Source organism: Setaria italica, chromosome V, assembly GCF_000263155.2.
Source record: "Setaria italica strain Yugu1 chromosome V, Setaria_italica_v2.0, whole genome shotgun sequence".
Lineage (NCBI taxonomy): Eukaryota > Viridiplantae > Streptophyta > Magnoliopsida > Poales > Poaceae > Setaria > Setaria italica.
Genome location: NC_028454.1, coordinates 38,102,153 through 38,107,767, shown reverse-complemented (window position 1 = coordinate 38,107,767; position 5,615 = coordinate 38,102,153).

Genomic DNA, 5,615 nt, shown 5'->3' with positions numbered 1-5,615 from the left:
TGATTTAGATTTTTAATTACTCGGGCTGTTGCAACCACGCCCTGCCCGCCTGAAGTCGTGCCGCCCGCGCCCGTGGGCTCGGTCCACGCCGTGGCCTCCAGCGAGGGGGTGGGCCTCCCCGAGGGGCTGGGCGAGCGCGTGGAGCGCCCGCCCCCGCGGAAGGAGCGCGTGTCTCTGGCGGTGCGCGTGCGGGTGCGCGCGATCTCCCGCACCCGCGCGTGCGCTCTCCCGCGCTCGCGCGCGCGCGTGCGCGCCCGCGCCCCCGCGCGCCCGTGTCTCTGTGTGTTTTTGTGTGTATCACTGCATGAGTGTATATTTGCACGTGTTTATATATATATATATATATATATATATATATATATATATATATATATATATATATATATATATATATATATATATATATATATATATATATATATATATATATATATATATATATATATATAGTTGCATTTAAATAAGAGATTGCCTACCACTGTTCGAAATTTGTAAAAGGGGCTAAAACTGACATGCTTTTAGAATTTTTTTTTAAAAGAGAGGCCTTGTTTAGTTCCTAATTTGGGAGTGGCAAAATTGACATTTTGCTATAAATGCGCAACTGTAGCATTTCGTTTGTATTTGTGAATTATTATCCAAACATTGACTAATTAGGCTCAAAAGATTCATCTCGCAAAGTACAACAAAACTGTGCAATTAGTTTTTGATTTCATCTACATTTATTACTCCATGCATGTACCGCAAGTTTGATGTGATAGGGAATCTTCTTTTTGCATAGTGTCAAAGTTGGGATTTTGGAGGGAACTAGACAAGACCTAACTAACTAGTGTTTTTTACTGGAAACGACCTAGAGAAAACGTCTGCAGAGAGGGAAAAATACACTACAGAGGTAGTAGATTTTCCTTGCAATTGATGACTGCAATAACTACTTCGTCGCTGACGATAAGGGCAAGTACATTGGTGTCGTCTAATAGGCGGTCTCATGTATTGACACGTAATCTTGAGACGATTCAACAGGTAACTTGTACAATAGGTTGTCCTATAAGTTGTCTGGTAGTGGTATATAATTCCTTAATTTGTGCATAAGAAAAATAAAATATTATAAGTTGCATGGCAACAATAACTCGTACAATGGTTGTTAAGTTGTCTCGTAGTCATACAATTTAGCTCATGAGGTGGTTGTTTCGCGAAGCAATGACCTCTTTCTCTCCCCTCACTCTCTCTCCTCCACATCATCAAAAATCCTACATGGCACTGCATGAGACGACCTATAAGACCGCTGACGTGTAGCAATGTACTTGCCCTAAGGTCTGGCAACCGCTAGAAGAATTTCGACAGGGGATCCACCCCAAACAACGCAGGCCTGATCAGAACAGAAGCGTATTTCACGGCGCCCCTGTGCATTTTTAGAGGCGTATTTCTAAATACTACATGTGTTTTGTTAGAGGCGGTTAAGCCTTGTGATTGATACACTCGATAGAATTGGATTAGCAAAGATATAAAATTAAACATGGCAGTAATTAACTAATTTGGCAGTCACATAAGTTGTGTTCGACTGTTCGAGGAGTCAGCTGGCCGGTGCAACTAAGACGTCTCAAAAACAAAAACACAAAAAAATACATGCGGCTACTTGATGACCATTGGGCAGATGAATGGCACTTTGGGTCATGTTTTGACACTATGCAAAAAGAAGATTCTCCATCACATCAAACGTGCGGTACATGCATGGAGTACTAAATGTAGATGAAATCAAAAACTAATTGCACAGTTTTGTTGTACTTTGCGAGACGAATCTTTTGAGCCTAATTAGTCAATATTTGGACAATAATTCATAAATACAAACGAAACGCTACAGTTACGTATTTATGGCAAAATGCTAATTTTGCAACTTTCAAATTAGGAACTAAATAAGGCCTTAGTTGCCCACGCAGTACTGTCCATGCAGCACCACAGGCGATCCGACGATGCTGCCGGTCAAGTTGTCTATCCGCACGCGCACCGCCAGCGGCACGCGTTCGCGCCGTTGCCGCTGGCCCTCCATGCGCTCGTACAGCTCGTCGGGCAGCCCCAGCCCGTCGCCGGTGGCGACGACGGGGACCGAGCCGACGGTCCCCGCGGTCACGCAGAACTCGGGGAGGTCGCCGTGCGCGATCGGCACGCCCGCGTACGCCACGTCCACGCGGCCCCCCGTGCCGCAGAGCGGCCAGAGGCCGTGGTTGCCGCGAAGGTCGTAGTTGACCCGGAGGGTGATGTGGAAGGTGGGCGCCGTCACTGCATGGGTGCTCCGGTCGAGCCCCCCTCGACGCCGGGCAGTTTCACCCAGAACTCGGGCGGCGAGAAGTCGTAGAGGTAGGTGCAAACGATCAGTATGTAGCAGGAACGGTATGAATAACGCGAGGGGTAACACAGCCTGGATGTTGTTCTTGTGCCTCTCCACGAAGCCGCGCTCATCGTCGTCTATTAGGCCGGCGCCCACGGATATCGTCGGGAAGATGACTAGATTGAGGACCGAGAAACGAAAACAAGGGGCAAGCTAATGACTGGTGGACCTGGTTTCGGTGGATATATACAACCGCGCGTTTTGAATACGGCCTGATGCAAGTCTTTCTTGCGGACTAGCTAGTAGAGTCTGAAACCAGATTAATAGGAGTCCTAAGTACATTGGTGCCATCTAATAGGCGGTCTCATGCATTGACACGTAATCTCGAGATGATCTAACAGACAATCTGTACAATAAATTATCTTTTAAGTTGTCTTATAACTCCTAAATTTATGTGTGAGCTCAAGTAATGTTGTGATCTACTACACTTTTTCACTTTGTAACTCGTTTGTATCACCATATTGTGTTCTGACGCTATTGTATTTTGGAATAAAATATGTTAACCATATATGACGGCCAATCATATGCAAAGTAGTCACGAGACTGGAGTTATATTCAAACGGAATATTTATTGCATAATACTTTCTACATATTACCAAAAAAATTACATGACAATCTCACTTAAGTAAGTTTTAATAACTATTCTGTCTATTGCGAGAGCGATGCGAGATATGTTCAACTAAGTCATTCCTAAGTTTGGTATGTGTCTCTCGTGATTGCAGCATTTCTTCGAAGTACTTCAGCAAAGCTCATACTGTTTCCTATACTAACTCCTGGTGGTAGAGCATATGATAACCCTGGAGTTGAGTTTAAATCAAATTAAAGAAGTTGCGCCCGGTTGTCTTTGGTCTTCAATAATCATATTGTGAAGAATAATGCAAGCCTGCATGATTTTTCCAATACCTACATGTTTCCACTTGCGTGCTGGACGATCAACAATGTTAAATTGAGATTGCAATACCCCGAATGCACGCTCGATATCTTTCCTTGCACTTTCTCGTGCTTGTGCGTACAGTTTGTCCTTCTCACTTTGAGGGGCTGCTATTGACTTTACAAAGGCAGCCCACTGCGGATAAATTCCATCGGCGAGATAGTAACCTGCATTATACTGTGTTCCGTTGATAGAATAGTGCACTTCAGGCACTTCACCCTTCAACTCTTGTATGAACAAGAGCGAATGGTTTAATACATTGATATTATTTTTAGCACCAGCAACATCAAAATAACCATGCCATATCCTAAGATCATGTGTAGCAACAGCCTCAAGAATCATCGTAGGAGCACGCTCTTTACCACTGGTGTATTGTCCCCTCCATGGAACTGGATAGTTTTTCCACTACAATCAATGCTTCCTGGCATTCCAGGGAATCCACGATTCTCATTGAATTGTAGTCTGCGCTCTTCCTCAACTGTAGGGAGTTGCAGAAATTCTGGACCAAATGTTTCAATCACTCCTTGCGCAATCATTCCTAAGCACTCCAATGTCGTACTTTTGCCTATTTTTAGGTTCTCATCAAGTGAGTCTCCGGGGGTGCCATATGCTAACATACGCATTGCGGCCATACACTTGATCAACGGTGAAAGTCCTTTTCGGTTAGTGGCATCTGTCCGTTGAGTGAAATATTGCGACCACTTACCTAGGGCATTATAGAAAGAGCGACCTTCTCATCCGAAACCTTGTGCGGAACATGAAGTCGGTGTAGATGGGATCCTCTGAGAAATATTGGGACACAAGATCCTCATGGCATGTTCTTGATCCCTCAATATGTATATCCTAGTGCTGCTCCTTCAACAGCGAGCCGATTTCTGCTTCATGTCGTGACTTCAATTTTGACCCAATAGCTTCAACGATAGAGTCAAAAGCTTCTTGCTCGGCCATGAAATCTTTTAGTCGTCGTCTGTCGGTGCAAAATCTGACCCACAAGTAAATATTTGTAGTTTTGCCGTGTGTTAGAACGGATATGACCTAGCACATAATGACACAGGATGTATACTAGTTCGAGCAACACGCCCTCAGTCGGTCGACTTTATTCCTGAGCCCAGGTGCTCAAAGTTTGCAGTGGGGGTACAAATGAGAGGAGGATGAGAAAGGGTGCCTGAGTCCTGGCCTTGTTCTCGTTTCAGTGGAAGAGAGTGGCAGGAGCTCAGACATGCGCTAAGTGTATGAGAATGTGAAAGCGTAAGAGTGAGTACGTGGGTGTGAACATTCGAGTCTATAGAAGTGGAGGGTCCATCCCCTTTTATTGTACAAGGGAACGGCCTTACAAGTTGGAGAGGATAAGAGAGTAAGTGTACAGGTGCTGCCTAGTCTTGTCAAAGCCCACGTCATCTGGTGCGGTATGGCCTCCGTCCTCGGTCCCTGTTCTCCTCGCTAGGCCATTCCGTCGTAGCGAGTAGGTTTATGGTGGCATTGTGCAAGGAGCCGACTAGGCTTCCTGGTCGAAGGAATTGGCCGGTGGCTAGATCGGGGCCTCGGCCTGGCTACGCGTAGCCGGGCCAGCCCAGGTGTTCATCGTTGTTGTGCCCTTCGTTAGGCCAACTGCTGTAGGAAAGCAGTCCTGTTAGACCCGTCATCGTCTAAATCCAACGACTCAAGCGACTCATCAGAATCATCGGAGCAGCTTATTAGATGAACCTGATTGATGCGACATACTGGATTATGACTAGGCTTACGGTTGTGCTTTGTGCTTTTGTTCGTCGCACCGGATTATGTGAATAATACGTGGCAACAGCCGTAAATTATAGGATAGTAGCTAGCGGAGCTTAATCGACTCGGATGCTAAAGTTGTATTGCAAAGTGAAAATCCAACGTGTATGCTAGAGTCCAAAGCCGGCAATCAATCCTGACTCAACTTGGACCTGACGTAAGTGCACAAGGCACGGTAGTCCGACTTGGACTTGACTAACAAATAATGCAGCAACATTGCTCCTAGGCCAATCAGATTAGTACTGAACTTGTACTGAACCAAAACAATTGAATTGTCGATAGCTGATAATTTTTTTAAAAAAATATCAAATGGCCCAACAGTGATAAAACAAAACATATGTAAGCTCATAGCTGCAACAATAACCTAACCTTATACGAGGCTGCCTAAATGTGCAGCTTTATTTTTAACTCGTACCAAAAAAAAAGTAAAATAAGCCCTCCAAGGCACTAGCAATGCTGGACCATCCTCTCAAACAACCTGAAAAAAAGAAGGCCTGCTTACATAAGACTTCAAGCAAATTGGTTTCT